The 23,230-nt window shown below is 37.1% G+C and overlaps 1 pseudogene; it reads left to right on the top strand.

Annotated features, from left to right (window-relative positions):
- Nucleotides 1–184: 184 nt before the first annotated feature.
- LOC122011200 lies at nucleotides 185–23,003 on the top strand (annotated as a pseudogene).
- The last annotated feature ends 227 nt before the right edge of the window (nucleotides 23,004–23,230 follow it).

The following is a 23,230-nucleotide window of genomic DNA, read 5'->3' as shown; positions in this document are numbered from 1 at the left end:
CAACGACTCCCAGCTTTCTCCTCCGACACTTCATTTTCCTGTAAAATCTAACTTCCGTCGCTTTTCTTTTGCCTTCATCGCCCTTCGATATTCCATCATTTTGCTTAGTGAACCCCTTGCCGATCCTGCCTTATTCTTCTGTCGACTCCCTTAGCAAATCCTTCTGCCTCTTTGTTTTCCGACTATGGCCAGTTCCTCCCAGCCGATCGACTTGGCTCTTGGTCCCTGGTACACCACCATGGAGACTAGATTTGATTCCGGCGACGCGACACATCTTATAAATGCCTTTGACCTCCCGTCCGACCACGAGCTCGTCCTGGCCGGACCGTCCGATAGGCCACACAACCCGCCGCCCGACGCTATCTGTTTCTTTCAAGGCCAGTTTGTGGCCGGTCTTCGGTTTCCCATCCATCTGTTCATAACCGAAGTTTGTAATTTTTTTCGCATCCCGCTCGCCCAACTCATCCCCAATTCTTTTCGCCTGCTATGCGGCGTGGTGGTGTTGTTCCGAGTGCACAACATCCCACTGACCCCTTAGGTCTTGCACTACTTTGAATACCACAAACAATCCGAGTTGGGCACGTATCTCTTCCAATCCCGGATCGGTTTAGTGTTTTTCGATAGGATGTTTTCCTCCAACAAGCACTAGATGGAGTATTTCTTCTACGTCATATTCCCCGAGTGGCCATGCTTCCGCACCCGATGGCAGACCACTCTGCCACCTCCGCCCGAACCCGATGGCAGACCGCTCTGCCACCTCCACCCGAACCAAGGTGCATTCTCTCCTAGTCGAAAAATTGTATGATATGATTCACTATTTGATGCGCAAGCTAGTCAAGTCCAATGTCTGGGTCAAGTCACTCCAAAAGGAGGTAAAAGCCCTTAAAATGGAGACTAACCCAAGTTCTTTGATTGAGCAAGTTCAAAGTGGAACTTGATATCAAGTCCAACAATTTGAGGAAGAAAATTCTACTCTGAAAGGTCAAATCCTTAAAGAATCATTAGAACGATTCACTTTGGGTTTCAAAAATCTTGATATGATACTTGAAAAATAAAACGTTGTATACAATCGATCCAAGATAGGATACAAAGTTAAAACTTGACTTAAATCGTACCTATCAATTATCAATTGTGAATCAGAATACTAGAAACCAAGTCCAAGCATGAGCCATAAATCAAACTTCATTAATCAAGTTGAACAAAACCAATATTAGATCCCCAAGGGTCAAATACATTACCTAGATAGATCTTATCGAGGTTATGATCCTGGAAGAGCTAATAGAAACATTGTTTCGTTTAGATAAATTTGCATGTTTGTTTAATTTACAGCTTTCTTTGCATGCTTATTTTTCTGCTAAATTTAAAATGGTTAGATAAATACTTAGATTTTATTGATACTTGCCCAACTTAGTATCAGGGTGGGGCGAGATGATAATACGTTAACAAAGCTTGGTTTAGAGAGGCAAGTGGGATAAGAAGTACCCTACTTGGTCTACTTAACTAAGTGAAACTAACCGAAGCTACCTCATCACATTCTAAACTAGTTATATCAAAGTTTCTCAAGAAAACGTTAAGTGTATAATTTCTTTAAAATACTTTATTTAGAAGTGATTGTTGCTTCAATACTCAAGAAAGTCCTTGTGCATCGTCACAACCTGGAAGCTTATTTGGAAATGTGCACTGAACTAACTAATTGTTAAATTTAAATCTGACTTAAATGTTAATCAGTAATTAAATTCAAATTAAATGTACAAAAATAAAATTAATAATCATCTCACAGAACTTATAAGGTTCTTTATTTGAAAAGTTAGAAACAGATGAGATGGATGTAAGATTTAAATTTAAACATAACCTTAATAAATTTAATTAAAACTTAAACAATTAATTAAAAGTATTTAATTTTCTTTATAACCTAAAAACATAATCAACTTAATTAATCCTAAACTAACTAACTAAATTAACTAATTCAAAATGTGACTTAATTTGAATTTTTATCTAACTAAATCCAATTAAAACAAAATTCATAATTTTAATTTTTAACTTAAACCTAACTTAAACACACCTAAATGACTCCAAAATTAAACCTTAATTGCCAACCTTAAATTAACTTACCTAGAACTTAAATAAATTTAACACTATTAAAACTTAAGTAATCTTAATCAATTTAATTAAAATTAAACAATTAATTCAATTAATTAAAAGTTTTTTTATTTTCTTTAAAACCTAAAAACTTAATTATCAATAAACTTAATAAACCTTAATTAATATGATTAATATAAGTTTAATTTAACCTAATCCATAATTAATTTAAATCAATTAATTCAAATTCCAATTTAATTTAAAGTTAACTAAAGAATTTAATTCATACTTAATTAATGAATAAATCTTAATTTAATTAAGAATATTAATTCAAATCATACTTGATAAATTAACCGCAAATTCAATTAAACAGTTCATAATTACAATTAATATACCAAAATTTGAGTAATAATTGTAAATCTTAAACTTAATTACTAATTTACTCTAACTTAAATAATTCTGACTTACACTTAATTAATCTTGAAATAATACATCTAATCTTAATTAATCCTTAATCAGTTTATCCATACTTAACATTTTAGTTAATTCGAAATCAAATAATTTATCTTCATTATTTATTTAACCTCGCTTAATTAAACTTCATTATTAATTTAACCTTACTTAATTTAATTAGTTAATAATCAAGCTAAAACTAATTAGATCATTATATATGTGACTCACTGGAAGAGCTAAAATTAAATAGATTTAATTATTATGATAAATGATGGAATAATCCAGTGAGTAGTAAAAGTTGATTAAAATTAAGGAAAAAATAAATTAGATTTAAATAAAATATGAATATACATTGAAACTCATTATTAATTATGCATTTTCCACTCTAAGATCTTTGAATTACTATTTACTATACATTATTTCATTGTATAAATATTGAAAAAACAGTAGAATCTTTTTTAAAATTCTTTTAGTTTTGAAAATGTTTATTCAAAATTAATCATTCATTTTCCTTTTATAGAGACCATTGCCAAACAAAGCAAACACATCAATCTCCGCCGGCTCCAACAAGAATCCATCCCATAAATAAGATTCATCCCATAATTATTCAATGATTCATCCCATAAATAAGATTCTATTCCATTCCATTCCTCATTCCCAATCAAACAATGAAGCCAAGTTTCAATTGTCTCTTCCTCTTCTGTTTCCTACACTGCGTGGCTTCCAGCACGGTGAGGCAGAGAGATGCGCTGAACAAGTTCTACTTTAACAACGGAGTAGGGAGGTCTTCTTCTTCTTCTTCATCTTCTTCTTCTTCTTCTTCTTCATGCGCGAGTAGTCTTCTTTCGGTATCCGGCCTGAAGTCGAAGGTCTACGACAATAGCGGGCTGAAGGAGGGGGACAAGGTTGTTCGGCTGCCTGGCCAACCAGAAGGGGTCAATTTTGATCAGTACGCGGGGTATGTCACAGTTGACAGAGCTAACGGACGGGCTCTATTTTACTACTTTACCGAGGCTGCTGAGAATAGCAGGTCAAAGCCTATTGTGCTCTGGCTCAATGGAGGTATGGAAATAATAGAAAATGGCGTTGCTTTTCGATCGATAGAGTGGTGATTGTTGTGGCGTGGGTGGGTGCAGGGCCAGGGTGTTCGTCATTGGGGTACGGCGCCATGGAGGAGCTCGGGCCGTTTCGGGTCATGAGCGATGGCAAAACTCTGTACAAGAATCCCTACGCTAGGAACGAAGGTTAGGATCATATGTCATCGTCGTCAACATATATATATATATATATGTTATTTCCTTGAGCTTAGGGAGTAGAGTGAAAAAAGTTTTCTGCTTTGGCATTACCCCGAACCACTGCCGTGCATCGTGGAATGCAGTGGCGAACGTCTTGTTCTTGGAGAGCCCTGCCGGCGTCGGCTTCTCCTACTCCAACACCACATCGGACTTGTTGGAATGTATACTGAAAGCCTAAGCTTTGTAAACATTTATTATGAATAAAGAATCACATTTGGTCTAATTATCTACATTTGTTTGTAGTTGTTCATTTAATTTATATTGTAGATAACATAGTATGTGGTGTCACATACAGAAGATGATGTTATCAGTACCTTATAAATTATAAACAGTAGCTCACGATCAAAATGGAAAAGGAACAAACCATTAGAAGGTCGTAGTGTAATTAGATATTAGTTTATCTTGACTATATAATTACACTAGTACACTCAGAGTGTATTGAGTAGGACCATTTGAGGTCGTTTCTTTTATACTGACTTTATAAAGGAACAAAGACCTCAGTTATTATGGAAGTGTGTGCTCTTAATCCTAATATAATAACAAGCACATATATTTGATATTTATTTCTTTAATTTATCAATGGGTGAGATTTAGTTCGTTGAATCAATAAACCCGATAAGTTGGGAAATGGTATTACTTATAGTGTGTGTTGTTGATTATAGAAGGAAACTGTGTCCTAGAGATACTAGGTTGATAATGTCCTCAAGAGGAGCTCATAAAGATTGTCATGTTAAACCCTGCAGTGGACTTAGTCCGACATGACAATAAGGTTGAGTGGTACTACTCTTGGACTTAGATATTAATTAAATGAGTTGTCAGAACTCACTTAATTAGTGGACATTCGATATCTTAAACACGGAGACTAACACACTCATAATAAGAAGGAGCCCAAAATGTAATTTGGGATTGGTGCGGTAGTTCAATGATAGTTCTCTAGTGGAATGAATTATCATTGATAAAATTAAGTTGTGTGTTCGCGACACGGGATGCTTAATTTTATCGGGAGACCAAAACCAATTCCTCCTCTCGGTCCCTATCGTAGCCTCTTATTTATAGAGTTCTATATCCACCTATACCCACCTTCTATACCCACCAATAGGGGCCGGCCAAGCTAGCTTGGGAACCAAGCTAGGTATAACATTGGGTGGCCGGCCCTAGCTTGAACCCAAGCTAGTAGGGCCGGCCAAATAAAATTAAAAAGAAATTTAATTTTAATTTTTATTATTATGTGGAAGATATATTTTAAAGAGAATTAAAATTAAAATATCTCTCTTGTAAAAGATCTACAAAAGATTAAAGAAAGAGATTAGATCTCTTTCCTTATTTGTAGATTGGAGAGATGTTTTATTTTTTCTTTAAAAATTATTCACATGTTGATAAAATTAAAATTATAGAAATTTCCTTTTATCAACCATGAAGAGATTTTAAAGAGAAATTTTATTTTTTAAAATTTCCGGAAACAAATTAGGAAGTTTTAATTGTTGATTAAAACTTGTCCTCTTTTGTTTCCAATGATGTGGCCGGCCATCTCAAGTTAATTGGAAAATTTGGTTTTATTTTTCTCAATTAATTCATGTCAAGAAAAATTAAGGAAATTTTATTGTAATTAAATTTCCTAATTTGCCTAGGCCAAGGAATATAAAAGAAGGGGTAGGGGTGCCTTCATGAGACACAACCTCTATTATTTTCTCTCCCTCTTTTGTTCCTTGGTGTGGCCGGCCATCCTCTCCCTCTCTTCCTCTTGTGGTGGCCGAACCTCTCTCCCTTCCTTGGAGCTCTTGTGGTGGCCGGATACTACTTTGAGAAGAAGAAGAAGAAGGAGAGAAAGCTAGCATCTCTTGGAGCTTGGTTAGTATTTTGGTTTTCTTCTTTGGTGAAGTTCTTCCTTTGTGGCCGAACCTTGCTTGGAGGAGAAGAAGGTGGTTGGTGGTTTCTCATCTCGGTAGATCGTTGCCCACACAACGTCCGAGGTTAGAAGAGGAATAGAAGATCAAGAGGTTTTTCTACAAGGTATAACTAGTAATTTTTATTTCCGCATCATGCTAGTTATTTATGGAAATAATAATAAATACAAGAGGCTTACGTTCTAGTATTTCGAATATGTTTTTTCGAAGTTGTGTTCTTTTGTTTCTTTCTTTTCCTTGTGATTTGATTGTTCTCTTTGGTTAACCTAAAGTTATTTTAGGAAATTAAATATTAGCTTTCTATTAAAGGTTTTGTCTAGTCGGTGGTGGTTGCTCCCATATCCAAGAAGGCCATGTGCCTCGCCACGTCAGTACTGGGAACCTTTTATGGAAATTAATATTTAATGGAATTAATAACTTAAGGAGACTTGGGTCGAACGTGTTAAGTTCCGAAGGAGATCCAAGTCAAAACCTAAAAGAACAAATAGATTAAGTTTTGGATCAAACGTGTTAAGTTCCGCAGGCGATCCAAAATTTAATTTAAAAGAACACATGGTAGCTAGGAAAGGTTCAGACCTTTGTACAAAATTTTTATGCAGTGGAACCTATAGGTTATCCGAGTAGCAACCAACAATTGGTATCGAGCTAGGGTTTTGCCTCTGTATTTGGTATTTAGTTTAATTATGCACATGTCATACATAATTTAGGCGGGATAATAGTAGGATGTGCTAACTTTATGGATGCAGGATCCAACTATTATGGCTTTTAGTTAATTATGTGTGATTGGACCCTTGGACATGTCAAGGGCAATTTATATGTGTGTGCATGATTGTATTAAAATACAGCAGAGTCTGTATTTAGTTTTATTAGGATTTTATTTTGATCTAGATACATGTACATTCCTTTTATGGAATATAGGATCAAAATGTAAAATTCTATTTATGTCATGGATCGAATCTTGCAAAGCGTGGAACCTTCTAAGGACCAGAGGCGCAGCGGAACTAGGAGAAAGATGGATGCGATAGACCCGGAGGCGGTGGCCAAATTTGGCAGCAGCTTGGGATGACAACACACGGAGGACAATTAGAGATAAAAGCCATAATAGTTGAAAATTAAATTTTCTATTTATTGCTTTTATATTATGTGTGTGCATGTTAGTTTACAAGTTTAAGTAGGCTAGCATAGTTAAAATTCCTCATTTATAAATAACTAAGTGGAGGGATTTTAAATAAATCCCATGGTCTCCATTCTTGGTTTGTAAGTGATGCAAACAAGCTTGGCGTTGGCTCGAGTGCCTTCCTCCATAACGGATGAGCTTGTTTGCGGATCACTAGAACAGACTTCCATTTTGGATGACTATAGGAAGTTAATTAAGAGCGTGTGATCTTCCCCAACGGAAGGGCATAATCTTATTAATGGACTTAGTGTCAAGTAATGGTATACACTTAGACACATCTAATAGTATCCTCCTAACGGAGTCACTGCTATTATTTGTGTGACCAAATGATACCAACTATTAATTTTATTTGTCAAAAGTTAGGTTGACAAGATAATAAAATTAATGGGTTAAAACCCTCCTTTTACAAATGTTGAATTTGTATACGTCCACACTAACGTGGCATACAAAATTCACGGTGTTATGAGGTGTTGGTTAATTTAAAATAGTATTGTTTGAGGAATCAATATTATTCTAAATTTAGAGTTCGACCAAAAGTTATTTGTGATTCTTAGGATGTCTTTCAACCCATCGTCCATCATACTTCAACAGAATAGACTTACCGGACCAAACTACATAGATTGGAAAAGAAACCCGACATTGTTCTTACTATAAATATGTACTGACTGAACGTTGGCCTGATGCACCCTCTTGTGAATCTACCCAAGAGGAGATTGAATATCATAGGAAATGGGTAAAAGCGGATGAGATGGCGAGGTGTTACATTTTGGCTTCAATGTCAAATGTATTGCAACATCGGCATCAAGATTTACCAACAACTTATGATATTATGAACAATCTCAAGGAACTCTTTGGTCATCAAGATAGGGCTTCTAGGCAAGAAGCCATGAGAAAGATAATGACAGCCACCATGCAAGAGCCTGTGAAGGATCATATCCTAAAGATGATGGCTTACCTGAATGAGATACTGATCCTTGGAGGAGAAATTGATGGGAAACTCAGATCGATATGATCCTCCAACGCTACCTAGAAGTTTTGAGCGGTTTGAACTATAATATGAATAAGAGGGTTTATTCATTAGCGGAACTACTTAACTGCAGCAGAAGGATTATTTCGTCACAATACTCAAATTCACTATGAAAATGGTTCTACTTCTAAACCGAAAGGAAAGAAGAAGAAGAAACAAGTCGGTTCAACAAAGAAAGTGAATAAATCTCAGAGTACGGGATTTAAAGTCGGAATGAAGAAGAAGGGCAAGTGCTTCATCCGTAAGCAGTCAGGAAGGCAGGCTGTCCTCGTAGGAACCAAAACAAAGGTATATCTCATACTCTAGTTGTTGAAACATGTTTAGCGGTGTTATCTACCAGCACCTGGTGTGTAGATACGGGAGCCACTGATCATGTCTGCAATTCCTTGCAGGGGTTCCAGGAAACCCGACGACTATCTGAAGGAGAAATTACCGTCTACATGGGCAATGCTACTAAGGTGGCAGCTGTTGCAGTGGGAGACGTCTACTTATCTTTTAGTAGAAATAGGAATTTGGTTTTAAGAAATTGTCTTTATGTACCCAGTTTTAGAAAGAATTTAATTTCAGTTTCTAAACTGTTTTTAGATGGATATTCAGTTTCTTTCAGTAACGATGTAGTTATTAAAAGAAATAAAGTGATTATCTGTTCTGGTGCATTAGTTGGCAATTTGTATATTTTAAATCCAATTTCTTCCACAAAGCAAAACATGGAAATTTATAACTCATCTTCTAATTCTAATAAGAGAAAAGAACCTTCGGAAATGAACCAAGCATATCTTTGGCATCTAAGGCTTGGTCATATTAACTTAAGTAGGATTCAGAGGCTTATAGCCGATGGACTTTTGGGTTCATTAGAGTTGGAAAATTTTCCAACTTGTGAATCCTGCTTGGAAGGTAAAATGACCAAGAGGTCGTTCAAGGCCAAGGGGTATAGAGCCAAAGAAGTGTTAGAGCTGGTTCACTCTGATTTGTGTGGTCCTATGTCTATCCAGGCAAGAGGAGGTTTTGAATATTTTGTCTCTTTCATAGATGATTATTCAAGATAGGATACATTTACCTAATGCGCCGCAAGTCTGAGTGCTTTGATAAGTTCAAAGAATACAAGGTTGATGTGGAGAAACGACTAGGTAAAAGTATCAAGACACTACGGTCAGATCGTGGTGGCGAATACCTCTTAGGAGAGTTTAGGAATTACTTATCAGAGACTGGGATTCAATCCCAATTGTTCACATACACCCCAACATAATGGTGTGGCGAACGAAGGAATAGGACTCTTATGGAAATGGTTAGATCGATGATGAGTTATTCGAAATTACCAAATTCATTTTGGGGATATGCTCTGGAAACAACATTCCGAACTTAGTACCTTCTAAATCGTTTCTTCTACTCCCATAGAATTGTGGAATGGGCGAAAACCCGTCTAAGACATATTCGGATTGGGGTAGTCCAGCACATGTGCCCAGATCTGATAAGTTAGAATCTCGTACAGAAGTTCGCGTGTTTGTAGGATATCCCAAAGGAACGAAAGGTGGTTTATTTTATAGTCCTAAAGACCGAAGGTCATTGTTAGCACCAATGCCCGCTTTTTAGAAGAAGACTATATAATGGATCACAAGCCCGAGTAAAGTTGTTTTAGAAGAACTTAGAGAGGACATGTCTACTTCAGTACAACAGGACAAGATGAAGTACCACAAGAGACGCAACACGTGTCACACATGATACACAACCACGCATGTGCCTCGTCAGAGTGGGAGGGTTGTGAAGCCTGAAAGATTCATGTTCTTGGGAGAGTCTTGGACTTGATCCGGGTAAACATGAACCTGATCCCGGTCATGAGAAAGCACTCCAAGATATAGATGCAATCTTGGCAAAAGGCAATGAATTCGAAATAGAGTCCATGTACTCTAATAAGGTTTGGGAGCTTGTAGAACCACCGATGGTGTAAAAGCCGTTGGATGCAAGTGGATCTACAAAAGGAAAAGAGGGATGACGGAAGGTAGAAACCTTCAAAGCTAGGCTTGTTGCAAAGGGTACACTCAAAAGAGGGAATCGATTATGAGGAGACCTTTAGGTAGCCATGCTTAAGTCTATCCAGATACTCTTATCCATTCTGCTCATATGGATTATGAGATTTGGCAAATGGATGTCAAGACACTTTCCTTAATGGAAGTCTTGAAGAGAACATCCATATGAAGCAACCGAAGGGTTCATTGAAAAGGCAAAGAGCATCTAGTGTGCAAGCTCAATCGGTCCATTTATGGATGAAGCAAGCTTCAAGGTCTTGGAACATCCGGTTTAATGAAGTAATCCAGTCATATGGATTTATTCAAAGTCCGGATGAGTCTTGTGTATATAAGAAGCGTAACGGAAACGTGGTGGTATTTCTTGTACTATCGTAGATGATATTTTGTTAATTGGCAACAATGTCAAGGTATTATCAGGCGTAAGGGTATGGTTGTCCAAACAATTTGATATGAAGGACTTAGGAGAATGTGCACATTCTTGGGATCAAAGTTATAAGGGATCGTAAGAAAAGAATGTTGTGTCTATCCCAAGCTTCATATATAGATACAATCCTTGCTCGTTTTAGCATGCAGGATTCCAAGAAAGGTTTCTTACCTTTAGACATGGAGTAGCTCTATCTAAAGAGATGTCTCCAAAGACATCAAAAGAGATAGAGGACATGAAAGCGGTTCCTTATGCTTGGTGTAGGAAGCCTAATGTATGCAATATATGTACGAGACCGGATATCTGTTTCTCCGTGGCATGGCAGATATCGAGTAACCTGGACAAGGACATTGGACTGCGGTAAAGCATATATTGAAGTACACGAGAAGGACTAGAGATTATATGCTAGTTTACCAAGCGACGATCCGCTCCCTGGGTTACAGGATTTGATTTCCAATCAAATAGGGATATAAGAAGTCTACATCAGGCTATGTGTTTACTTTAGGAGGTGGAGCCATTTCATGGAGGAGTGTTAAGCAGAAATGCGTTTCGGACTCAACCATGGAAGCTGAGTATGTAGCAGCCTCTGAGGCAGCTAAAGAAGCAGTATGGCTCAGGAACTTTCTAATGGACTTAGATGTGATTCCTGGTTTGCCCAAAATCATCACAATTTATTGTGATAATAGCGGTGTAGTTGCAAACTCGAAGGAACCACGAGCTCATAAGGCAAGTAAACATATAGAGCGCAAGTACCACCTGATACGAGATATCGTGAAGCGAGGAGAAGTTGTCATCGCCAAGATTGCATCAGCGGATAACCTGGCAGATCCTTTCACTAAGGCCCTTCCGGCGAAAGCTTTCGATCGGCATGTGGAAGGAATGGGAATTAGATGTATGGTAGAAGATATGGCAGCTTAGTCATTAGTATAAGTGGGAGATTGTTGGAATGTATACTGAAAGCCTAAGCTTTGTAAATATTTATTATGAATAAAGAATCACATTTGGTCTAATTATCTACATTTATTTGTAGTTGTTCATTTAATTTATATTGTAGATAACATAGTATGTGGTGTCACATACAGAAGATGATGTTATCAGTACCTTATAAATTATAAACAGTAGCTCACGACCAAAATGGAAAAGGAACAAACCATTAGAAGGTCGTAGTGTAATTAGATATTAGTTTATCTTGACTATATAATTACACTAGTACACTCAGAGTGTATTGAGTAGGACCATTTGAGGTCGTTTCTTTTATACTGACTTTATAAAGGAACAAAGACCTCAGTTATTATGGAAGTGTGTGCTCTTAATCCTAATATAATAACAAGCACAAATATTTGATATTTATTTCTTTAATTTATCAATGGGTGAGATTTAGTTCATTGAATCAATAAACCCGATAAGTTGGGAAATGGTATTACTTATAGTGTGTGTTGTTGATTATAGAAGGAAACTGTGTCCTAGAGATACTAGGTTGATAATGTCCTCAAGAGGAGCTCATAAAGATTGTCATGTTAAACCCTGCAGGTGGACTTAGTCCGACATGACAATAAGGTTGAGTGGTACTACTCTTGGACTTAGATATTAATTAAATGAGTTGTCAGTAACTCACTTAATTAGTGGACATTCGATATCTTAAACAGGGAGACTAACACACTCATAATAAGAAGGAGCCCAATTGTGTAGTTTGTGATTGGTTCGGTAGTGCTATGATGGTTCTCTAGTGGAATGAATTATCATTGATAAAATTATGTTGTGTGTTGGGGGCGAACACGGGATGCTTAATTTTATCGGGAGACCAAAACCAATTCCTCCTCTCGGTCCCTATCGTAGCCTCTTATTTATAAAGTTCTATAACCACCTATACCCACCTTCTATACCCACCAATAAGGGGCCGGCCAAGCTAGCTTGGGAACCAAGCTAGGGCCGGCCTAGGTATATTATTGGGTGGCCGGCCCAAGCTAGTAGGGCCGGCCAAATAAAATTAAAAAGAAATTTAATTTTAATTTTTATTATTATGTGGAAGATATATTTTAAAGAGAATTAAAATTAAAATATCTCTCTTGTAAAAGATCTATAAAAGATTAAAGAAAGAGATTAGATCTCTTTCCTTATTTGTAGATTGGAGAGATGTTTTATTTTCTCTTTAAAATTATTCACATGTTGATAAAATTAAAATTATAGAAATTTCCTTTTATCAACCATGAAGAGATTTTAAAGAGAAATTTTATTTTTAAAATTTCCGGAAACAAATTAGGAAGTTTTAATTGTTGATTAAAACTTGTCCTCTTTTGTTTTCCAATGATGTGGCCGACCATCTCAAGTTAATTGGGAAATTTTGTTTTATTTTTCTCAATTAATTCATGTCAAGAAAAATTAAGGAAATTTTATTGTAATTAAATTTCCTAATTTGCCTAGACCAAGGAATATAAAAGAAGGGGTAGGGGTGCCTTCATGAGACACAACCTCTATTATTTTCTCTCCCTCTTTTGTTCCTTGGTGTGGCCGGCCATCCTCTCCCTCTCTTCCTCTTGTGGTGGCCGAACCTCTCTCCCTTCCTTGGAGCTCTTGTGGTGGCCGGATACTACTTGGAGAAGAAGAAGAAGAAGGAGAGAAAGCTAGCATCTCTTGGAGCTTGGTTAGTATTTTGGTTTTCTTCTTTGGTGAAGTTCTTCCTTTGTGGCCGAACCTTGCTTGGAGGAGAAGAAGGTGGTTGGTGGTTTCTCATCTCGGTAGATCGTTGCCCACACAACGTCCGAGGTTAGAAGAGGAATACGGTAGAAGATCAAGAGGTTTTTCTACAAGGTATAACTAGTAATTTTTATTTCCGCATCATGCTAGTTATTTATGGAAATAATAATAAATACAAGAGGCTTACGTTCTAGTATTTCGAATATGTTTTTTCGAAGTTGTGTTCTTTTGTTTCTTTCTTTTCCTTGTGATTTGATTGTTCTCTTTGGTTAACCTAAAGTTATTTTAGGAAATTAAATATTAGCTTTCTATTAAAGGTTTTGTCTAGTCGGTGGTGGTTGCTCCCATATCCAAGAAGGCCATGTGCCTCGCCACGTCAGTACTGGGAACCTTTTATGGAAATTAATATTTAATGGAATTAATAACTTAAGGAGACTTGGGTCGAATGTGTTAAGTTCCGCAGGAGATCCAAGTCAAAACCTAAAAGAACAAATAGATTAAGTTTTGGATCAAACGTGTTAAGTTCCGCAGGCGATCCAAAATTTAATTTAAAAGAACACATGGTAGCTAGGAAAAAGGTTCAGACCTTTGTACAAAATTTTTGTACAGTGGAACCTCTAGGTTTTCCGAGTAGCAACCAACAATTGGTATCAGAGCTAGGGTTTTGCCTCTGTGTATTTGGTATTTAGTTTAATTATGCACATGTCATACATAATTTAGGCAGGATAATAGTAGGATGTGCTAACTTTATGGATGCAGGATCCAACTATTATGGCTTTTAGTTAATTATGTGTGTGATTGGACCCTTGGACATGTCAAGGGCAATTTATATGTGTGTGCATGATTGTATTAAAATATAGCAGGCTGTATTTAGTTTTATTAGGATTTTATTTTGATCTAGATACATGTACATTCCTTTTATGGAATATAGGATCAAAATGTAAAATTCTATTTATGTCATGGATCGAATCTTGCAAAGCGTGGAACCTTCTAAGGACCAGAGGCGCAGCGGAACTAGGAGAAAGATGGATGCTAGACCCGGTGGCGGTGGCCAAATTTGGCAGTAGCTTGGGATGACAACACACGGAGGACAATTAGAGATAAAAGCCATAATAGTTGAAAATTAAATTTTCTATTTATTGCTTTTATATTATTTGTGTGCATGTTAGTTTACAAGTTTAAGTAGGCTAGCATAGTTAAAATTCCTCATTTATAAATAACTAAGTGGGAGAGGGATTTTTAAATAAATCCCATGGTCTCCATTACTGGTTTGTAAGTGATGCAAACAAGCTTGCGCGTTGGCTCTGAGTGCCTTCCTCCATAACGGATGAGCTTGTTTGCGGATCACTAGAATAGACTTCCATTTTTGGATGACTATAGGAAGTTAATTAAGAGCGTGTGATCTTACCCAACGGAAGGGCATAATCTTATTAATGGACTTAGTGTCAAGTAATGGTATACACTTAGACACATCTAATAGTATCCTCCCTAACGGAGTCACTGCTATTATTTGTGTGACCAAATGATACCAACTATTAATTTTATTTGTCAAAAAGTTAGGTTGACAAGATAATAAAATTAATGGGTTAAAACCCTCCTTTTACAAATGTTGAATTTGTATACGTCCACACTAACGTGGCATACAAAATTCACGGTGTTATGAGGTGTTGGTTAATTTAAAATAGTATTGTTTGAGGAATCAATATTATTCTAAATTTAGAGTTCTGACCAAAAGTTATTTGTGATTCTTAGGATGTCTTTCAACCCACTGTCCATCATACTTCAACAGAATAGACTTCCTGGACCAAACTACATAGATTGGAAAAGAAACTGCTGAAAGCTATAAATATGTACTGACTGAGCCTTGCCTGATGCACCCATCGGTGAATCTACCCAAGAGGAGATTGAATATCATAGGAAATGGGTAAAAGCGGATGAGATGGCGAGGTGTTACATTTTGGCTTCAATGTCAAATGTATTGCAACATCGACATCAAGATTTACCAAAGCCTATGATATTATGAACAATCTCAAGGAACTCTTTGGTCATCAAGATAGGGCTTCTAGGCAAGAAGCCATGAGAAAGATAATGACCCACCATGCAAGAGGGTACTCGTGAGGATCATATCCTAAAGATGATGGCTTACATGAGATAGAGATCCTTGGAGGAGAAATTGATGGGAAACTCGGATCGATATGATCCTCCAAACGCTACCTAGAAGTTTTGAGCGGTTCCTTTGAACTATAATATGAATAAGAGGGTTTATTCATTAGCGGAACTACTGACAGAACTTCAGGAAGGATTATTTCGTCACAATACTCAAATTCACTATCTCGAAAATGGTTCTACTTCTAAACCGAAAGGAAAGAAGAAGAAGAAACAAGTTGGTTCAAGAAAGAAAGTGAATAAATCTCAGAGTACGGATTTAAAGCTGGAATGAAGAAGCCAAGGGCAAGTGCTTCATCTGCAGCAGGACATTGGAAGGCGGACTGTCCTCGTAGGAACCAAAACAAAGGTATATCTCATACTCTAGTTGTTGAAACATGTTTAGCGGTGTTATCTACCAAGACTGGTGTGTAGATATGGGAGCCATCGATCATGTCTGCAATTCCTTGCGGGGTTCCAGAAACCCGACGACTATCTGAAGGAGAAATTACGTCTACATGGGCAATGCTACTAAGGTGGCATCTGCAGTGGGAGGCGTCTACTTATCTTTTAGTAGAAATAGAATTTGGTTTTAAGAAATTGTCTTTATGTACCCAGTTTAGAAAAATTTAATTTCAGTTTCTAAACTGTTTATAGATGGATATTCGGTTTCTTTCGAGAACGATGTAGTTATTAAAAGAAATAAAGTGATTATACGTTTTCTGGTGCATTAGTTGGCAATTTGTATATTTTAAATCCAATTTCTTCCACAAAGCAAAACATGGAAATTTATAACTCATCTTCTAATTCTAATAAGAGAAAAGAACCTTCAGAAATGAACCAAGCATATCTTTGGCATCTAAGGCTTGGTCATATTAACTTAAGTAGGATTCAGAGGCTTATAGCCGATGGACTTTTGGGTTCATTAGAGTTGGAAAATTTTCCAACTTGTGAATCCTGCTTGGAAGGTAAAATGACCAAGAGGTCGTTCAAGGCCAAGGGGTATAGAGCCAAAGAAGTGTTAGAGCTGGTTCACTCTGATTTGTGTGGTCCTATGTCTATCCAGGCAAGAGGAGGTTTTGAATATTTTGTCTCTTTCATAGATGATTATTCAAGATAGGATACATTTACCTAATGCGCCGCAAGTCTGAGTGCTTTGATAAGTTCAAAGAATACAAGGTTGATGTGGAGAAACGACTAGGTAAAAGTATCAAGACACTACGGTCAGATCGTGGTGGCGAATACCTCTTAGGAGAGTTTAGGAATTACCTAGGATTCAATCCCAATTGTCTGCACCTGGAACACCCCAACAGAATGGTGTAGCAGAACGAAGGAATAGGACTCTTATGGAAATGGTTAGATCGATGATGAGTTATTCAGAATTACCAAATTCATTTTGGGGATATGCTCTGGAAACAGCAGTATACGTTCTGAACTTAGTACCTTCTAAATCAGTTTCTTCTACTCCCATAGAATTGTGGAATGGGCGAAAACCCAGTCTAAGACATATTCGGATTTGGGGTAGTCCAGCACATGTGCTGAAACCAGATGCTGATAAGTTAGAATCTCGTACAGAAGTTCGCGTGTTTGTAGGATATCCCAAAGGAACGAAAGGTGGTTTATTTTATAGTCCTAAAGACCAGAAGGTCATTGTTAGCACCAATGCCCAGTTTTTAGAAGAAGACTATATAATGGATCACAAGCCCAGTAGCAAAGTTATTTTAGAAGAACTTAGAGAGGACATGTCTACTTCAGTACCAACAGTACAAGATGAAGTACCACAAGAGACTGCAACACGTGTCACATGATACACAACCAGAGGTGCCTCGTCGTAGTGGGAGGGTTGTGAAGCAATGAAAGATTCATGTTCTTGGGAGAGTCTTGGACTTGATCCGGGTAAACATGAACCTGATCCCAGTCATATATGAAGCACTCCAAGATATAGATCGACATCTTGGCAAAAGGCAATGAATTAGAAATAGAGTCCATGTACTCTAATAAGGTTTGGGAGCTTGTAGAACCACGATGGTGTAAAAGCCGTTGGATGCAAGTGGATCTACAAAAGGAAAAGAGGGATGACGGGAAGGTAGAAACCTTCAAAGCTAGGCTTGTTGCAAAAGGGTACACTCAAAAGAGGAATCGATTATGAGGAGACCTTTTACCGTAGCCATACTTAAGTCTATCCAGATTCTTATCCATTCTTTGCTCATATGGATTATGAGATTTGGCAAATGGATGTCAAGACGACATTTCTTAATGGAAGTCTTGAAGAGAACATTCATATGAAGCAACCAGAAGGGTTCATTGAAAAAGGCAAAGAGCATATAGTGTGTAAGCTCAATCGGTCCATTTATGGACTGAAGCAAGCTTCAAGGTCTTGGAACATCCGGTTTAATGAAGTAATCCAGTCATATGGATTTATTCAAAGTCCGGATGAGTCTTGTGTATATAAGAAGTGTAACGGAAATGTGGTGGTATTTCTTGTACTATACGTAGATGATATTTTGTTAATTGGCAACAATGTCAAGGTATTATCAGACGTAAGGGTATGGTTGTCCAAACAATTTGATATGAAGGACTTAGGAGAATGTGCACACATTCTTGGGATCAAAGTTATAAGGGATCGTAAGAAAAGAATGTTGTGTCTATCCCAAGCTTCATATATAGATACAATCCTTGCTCGTTTTAGCATACAGGATTCCAAGAAAGGTTTCTTACCTTTTAGACATGGAGTAGCTCTATCTAAAGAGATGTCTCCAAAGACGTCGAAAGAGATAGAGGACATGAAAGCAGTTCCTTATGCTTCGGCTGTAGGAAGCCTAATGTATGCAATGCTATGTACGAGACCTGATATCTGTTTTGCCGTGGGCATGGTCAGCAGATATCAGAGTAACCCTGGACAAGGACATTGGACTGTGGTAAAGCATATATTGAAGTACCTGAGAAGGACTAGAGATTATATGCTAGTTTACCAAGCAGACGATTTGCTCCCTGTGGGTTACACGGATTCAGATTTCCAATCAGATAGGGATAACAGTAAGTCTACATCAGGCTATGTGTTTACTTTAGGAGGTGGAGCCATTTCATGGAGGAGTGTTAAGCAGAAATGCGTTTCGGACTCAACCATGGAAGCTGAGTATGTAGAAGCAGCTAAAGAAGCAGTATGGCTCAGGAACTTTCTAATGGACTTAGATGTGATTCCTGGTTTGCCCAAGATCATCACAATTTATTGTGATAATAGCGGTGCAGTTGCAAACTCGAAGGAACCACGAGCTCATAAGGCAAGTAAACATATAGAGCGCAAGTACCACCTGATACGAGATATCGTGAAGCGAGGAGAAGTTGTCATCGCCAAGATTGCATCAGCGGATAACCTGGCAGATCCTTTCACTAAGGCCCTTCCGGCGAAAGCTTTCGATCGGCATGTGGAAGGAATGGGAATCAGATGTATGGTAGAAGATATGGCAGCTTAGTCATTAGTATAAGTGGGAGATTGTTGGAATGTATACTGAAAGCCTAAGCTTTGTAAACATTTATTATGAATAAAGAATCACATTTGGTCTAATTATCTACATTTATTTGTAGTTGTTCATTTAATTTATATTGTAGATAACATAGTATGTGGTGTCACATACAGAAGATGATGTTATCAGTACCTTATAAATTATAAACAGTAGCTCACGACCAGAATGGAAAGGAACAAACCATTAGAAGGTCGTAGTGTAATTAGATATTAGTTTATCTTGACTATATAATTACACTAGTACACTCAGAGTGTATTGAGTAGGACCATTTGAGGTCGTTTCTTTTATACTGACTTTATAAAGGAACAAAGACCTCAGTTATTATGGAAGTGTGTGCTCTTAATCCTAATATAATAACAAGCACATATATTTGATATTTATTTCTTTAATTTATCAATGGGTGAGATTTAGTTCGATGAATCAATAAGCTCGATAAGTTGGGAAATGGTATCACTTATAGTGTGTGTTGTTGATTATAGAAGGAAACTGTGTCCTAGAGATACTAGGTTGATAATGTCCTCAAGAGGAGCTCATAAGGATTGTCATGTTAAACCCTGCAGGTGGACCTAGTCCGACATGACAATAAGGTTGAGTGGTACTACTCTTGGACTTAGATATTAATTAAATGAGTTGTCAGTAACTCACTTAATTAGTGGACATTCGATATCTTAAACACAGGGAGACTAACACACTCATAATAAGAAGGAGCCCAAAAATGTAATTTGGGATTGGTGCGGTAGTTCAATAATAGTTCTCTAGTGGAATGAATTATTATTGATAAAATTAAGTTGTGTGTTCGGGGCGAACACGGGATGCTTAATTTTATCGGGAGACCAAAACCAATTCCTCCTCTCGGTCCCTATCGTAGCCTCTTATTTATAGAGTACTATACCCACCTATACCCACCTTCTATACCCACCAATAGGGGGCCGGCCAAGCTAGCTTGGGAACCAAGCTAGGGCCGGCCTAGGTATAGGGTGGCCGGCCCTAGCTTGAACCCAAGCTAGTAGGGCCGACCAATTAAAATAAAAGAAATTTAATTTTAATTTTATTATTATGTGGAAGATATATTTTAAAGAAATTAAAATTAAAATATCTCTCTTGTAAAAGATCTACAAAGATTAAAGAAAGATTAGATCTCTTTCCTTATTTATAGATTGGAGAGATGTTTTATTTTTCTTTAAAATTATTCACATGTTGATAAAATTAAAATTATAGAAATTTCCTTTTATCAACCATGAAGAGATTTTAAAGAGAAATTTTATTTTTAAAATTTCCGAAAACAAATTAGGAAGTTTTAATTGTTGATTAAAACTTGTCCTCTTTGTTTCCAATGATGTGGCCGACCATCTCAAGTTAATTGGGAAATTTTGTTTTATTTTTCTCAATTAAATCATGTCAAGGAAATTGAGGAAATTTTATTGTAATTAAATTTCCTAATTTGCCTAGGCCAAGGAATATAAAAGAAGGGGTGAGGGTGCCTTCATGAGATACAACATCTATTATTTTCTCTCCCTCTTTTGTTCCTTGGTGTGGCCGGCCATCCTCTCCCTCTCTTCCTCTTGTGGTGGCCGAACCTCTCTCCCTTCCTTGGAGCTCTTGTGGTGGCCGGATACTACTTGGAGAAGAAGAAGAAGAAGGAGAGAAAAGCTAGCATCTCTTGGAGCTTGGTTAGTATTTTTGGTTTTCTTCTTTGGTGAAGTTCTTCCTTTGTGGCCGAACCTTGCTTGGAGGAGAAAAAGGTGGTTGGTGGTTTCTCATCTCGGTAGATCGTTGCCCACACAACGTCCGAGGTTAGAAGAGGAATACGGTAGAAGATCAAGAGGTTTTTCTACAAGGTATAACTAGTAATTTTTATTTCCGCATCATGCTAGTTATTTATGGAAATAATACCAAATACAAGAGGCTTACGTTCTAGTATTTCGAATATGTTTTTCGATGTTGTGTTCTTTTGTTTCTTTCTTTTCCTTGTGATTTGATTGTTCTCTTTGGTTAACCTAAAGTTATTTTAGGAAATTAAATATTAGCTTTCTATTAAAGGTTTTGTCTAGTCGGTGGTGGTTGCTCCCATATCCAAGAAGGCCATGTGCCTCGCCACGTCAGTACTGGGAACCTTTTATGGAAATTAATATTTAATGGAATTAATAACTTAAGGAGACTTGGGTCGAACGTGTTAAGTTCCGCAGGAGATCCAAGTCAAAACCTAAAAGAACAAATAGATTAAGTTTTGGATCAAACGTGTTAAGTTCCTCAGGCGATCCAAAATTTAATTTAAAAGAACACATGGTAGCTAGGAAAAGGTTCAGACCTTTGTACAAAATTTTTGTACAGTGGAACCTATAGGTTTTCCGAGTAGCAACCAACAGGACTACGCCAAGAGCGGAGACCGTAGGACGGCGACTGACGCACTAGTTTTCCTCGTCAACTGGTTCGAGCGGTTCCCAGAGTATAAGGGGAGGGACTTCTTCATCACCGGCGAGAGCTATGCCGGCCACTACGTCCCCCAGCTTGCCCACGCCATACTCCACCACTAAGATTGCCTCATCAACCTCAAAGGCATCGCGGTAAGCAATGAATTCCGAAATCAATCAGTCCGATTGACCCTCTCTCCTTTTTATTGCAAATTAAATTGGGAAAGATGGATCTCGATCAATTTCAAAATTGATTTTGGATGACCTAGATTGGGAACGCAGTGATCAACAAGGAGACGGATAGCAAGGGGGCGTTTGATTACTTCTGGACGCACGCGTTGATCGCCGACGAGACCATTCACGCGATCCACAAGTTTTGCAATTTCTCGCCGGACACCCGGCGGACAGCTCCAAAGTGCGACAACGCACTCAACGAGGCCAGCCTCACCGTTGAGGAGTTGGACGTTTACAACATATACGCGCCACTGTGCTTCTCGTCGAGCGTGACGCCGACTCCAAAATCACCCTTGGTTTGTCTCTTCCGAGCATCATTACATTTAATTATCTCCATTTTCCTGGTATTTTCAGAGCCAATTTAGTTTGAATCGATTTGACCTGTTAACTCAAGAATCAGAGGTCATCGCATTCTTGTTGGATCACTACAAGGAGCAAGCTCTAACTAAAGATGGAATTTGCCCAGATTGAAATGTCATACTTAAATTCTGATGCAGATTAAGAATTTTCACTCAATCATATCAATTGTGAATAGAATTAACTAACAGATTGAAATGTCATACTTAAATTCTAATGCAGATTGAGAATTTTGATCCTTGTACTTCAAATTATGTGGAGGCATACCTTAACAATCTTGAGGTATAGAAAGCTCTACATGCCAATATCACAAAGCTCAATTACACCCGGTCTGGTTGTAGGTATATATATCTCATAAATATAATACGCCATTTGATAATTTTATTTTTATTTTAAACAAAATAATGAAAATTCAACTCATTTATTTATATTTGTCTCAATGCAACCAAGTGATACCTAGTTGGTCAAATCAGCCTTCCACAATGTTACCAATTATTCACGAATTATTATCTAATGGGATTAGGGTTTTAAAATACAGGTAAAAAATCATTAGATGTCTTCATCATATCATAGGGTGTGAATCAGCTTTCCATTTCAATACTTTCATTTATATAGGTGTATAAATTTTGTGGTCCTTATACACATTATGTAAGTAAAAATAACATATATAGGTATATCAATTTTGCAAGTATGATAGCTTTATGATTTCGGCATAACATCTGTCATACGACAAAGATACCGTTCATTAGATTGCGAGTGAAGGGGTTTTCAATCAAATTTTGTCTCTAGCTAAGCGTTGGTTGGGTTTGTGTAGCGGTGACATTGATGGAGTAGTTCCTGTTACTTCCACAAGATACTCCCTCAAGAAGCTAAAGCTTAAAGTGAAGACTTCATGGAGAGCTTGGATGCTTAACTGTGAGGTAAACAATTGTGTCATTTTAAATCTTTTCATAAGATATATAGTTGATTATCCTCAAATCCACAAGGAATTAAAATGTATACATTGATGAGAAGTTTTCCTCTATGATACCCTTCATTGCTCTAACGATGGTGACAACTAGTAGAACAAACTACATTAATTTTGATGATTTTTATTATGAATATGTAGGTTGGGGGATATACTGTGATGTATGATCACAATTTGACATTTGCCACTGTTCGAGGAGCAGGACATGAGGTTCCAAGTTATCAGCCAGCTCGAGCTCTGGAGATGATCAAGAATTTTCTTAAAGGGCTGCATCTACCTCCTATTTAAGCATTTCAAAATAGAATAAATTGATATGTTGTTATTTATTGTGATATCAAACATTACATAAAATTTAATCTATGATTTTTAAATATTATCTCTGGCTTGATTTAATCATGGTTTCAAAAAATAATTAATATTAAAAAAAAAATTTCTTTTTTAAAAAAATTCTTAAGATCGGTTCACTAAACCAAATGCTCATACTATGAGTCATGAGCATGATACAACAATTAAAT

The sequence above is a fragment of the Zingiber officinale genome, chromosome 8A (assembly GCF_018446385.1).
Source record: "Zingiber officinale cultivar Zhangliang chromosome 8A, Zo_v1.1, whole genome shotgun sequence".
In the NCBI taxonomy this organism is placed as follows: domain Eukaryota; kingdom Viridiplantae; phylum Streptophyta; class Magnoliopsida; order Zingiberales; family Zingiberaceae; genus Zingiber; species Zingiber officinale.
Note: the sequence above shows the minus strand (reverse complement) of the source record. Positions and strands in the feature narration are given on the sequence as shown.